We start from the raw sequence: 1,268 nt of genomic DNA on the forward strand, positions 1-1,268 counted from the left end.
ACATTGTTACTTACTTGTTTCCTTGTCGTGTTTCAGTACTCTAGCGAGCATGTATGCTACGCGTTCGCGGTCTCGTAAGAGAACACTGGATCAAGCTGAGGAAGAATTTGTGGTAGAGCAGGAAGTTTTTGAGGAAGAAGAAAAGTTAGGAAGAAGCACTAGTTGTGATAGGAGATCAAGCAGAAAATCCGAAGGCTTTAATGGACATTTCTCAGCCTAAGATCAATGATATTCAGTCCAGCATTATCAGACCAGCCATCTCGGCTAACAGCTTTGAGATCAAGTCGAGCACTATTCAGATGATACATAATTCAGTTCAGTTTGGGGTTCTTCTATAGAAGATCCCAACATGCACATAAGATTTCATCGAGATCTGCGACACTTTCAAGTTCAATGGGGTTGTTGAAGATACTATTAAGCTGAGACTTTTCCCATTTTCTCTGAGGGATAAGGCTAAGTGCTGGTTACATTCTCTACCGCAGGTTCTATCACCAAATGGGAGGATCTTGCTCAAAAGTTTCTCACTAAGTGCTTCCCTATAGGAAAGGTGACTGCAATCAGGAATGCACTTACTCAGTTTGCGCAGCAATCTGGAGAATCTTTGTGTGAGGCTTGGGATCACTACAAAAAGATTCTTAGGAAGTGCCCAAACCATGCCATGCCTGATTGGATGATCATTAATTGTTTCTACAATGGTTTAGGCGCACAGTCTAACATATACTTGATAAAGGGTCAGGTGGAGCGTTATGGGCCAAAAGCTATAATGAAGCTTATGAGTTGATTGAGCTAATGGCAGCTAATGAATACCAAAATCCAACACAGAGAATATCACAAGGCAAGGTAGCAGGAGTTCTGGAAGTGGAAACATCTACTGCTATACCTGCTCAACTTCAAGCTTTGACGATGAAAGTGGATTCTTTGGCTAATTATTGAGTTAATCAGATCACTAGTGTTTTGAGCTTTGTGCGGGGGCACATGAGACTGAGCACTGTGCTATTTCTAGTAAATCAGCTCAGTTGTGAGCAACTTTCAAAGGTCACAGCCGCAAGCTCCAGTCACTTATCATCCCTGTTGGAATATGTTGTGAACTTGATGATTAGATTAACAAAACACCTTAGTAGATTCAACTTAGTGAAAATTGTAGCACTCGACGGATGTTCAAATATAGTCCCGACGGATGAACCTTATAGTCCCGACGGATGACTAATTGACATCCATTGAGTGAGTAGCTTATGTAATAAATAAGAACTGTAGCACATTTCTGCAAA

General features: G+C 41.2%; 1 non-coding gene across 1 annotated transcript; it reads right to left on the minus strand.

Annotated features, from left to right (window-relative positions):
* Positions 1-553: 553 nt before the first annotated feature.
* On the minus strand, positions 554-660 carry LOC141709273 (small nucleolar RNA R71). Its single transcript, XR_012569859.1, has one exon. It is a non-coding gene; the product is annotated as a small nucleolar RNA R71 (small nucleolar RNA).
* Positions 661-1,268: the final 608 nt, after the last annotated feature.

This window comes from Apium graveolens, chromosome 2, assembly GCF_009905375.1.
Source record: "Apium graveolens cultivar Ventura chromosome 2, ASM990537v1, whole genome shotgun sequence".
Taxonomy (NCBI): Eukaryota; Viridiplantae; Streptophyta; class Magnoliopsida; order Apiales; family Apiaceae; genus Apium; species Apium graveolens.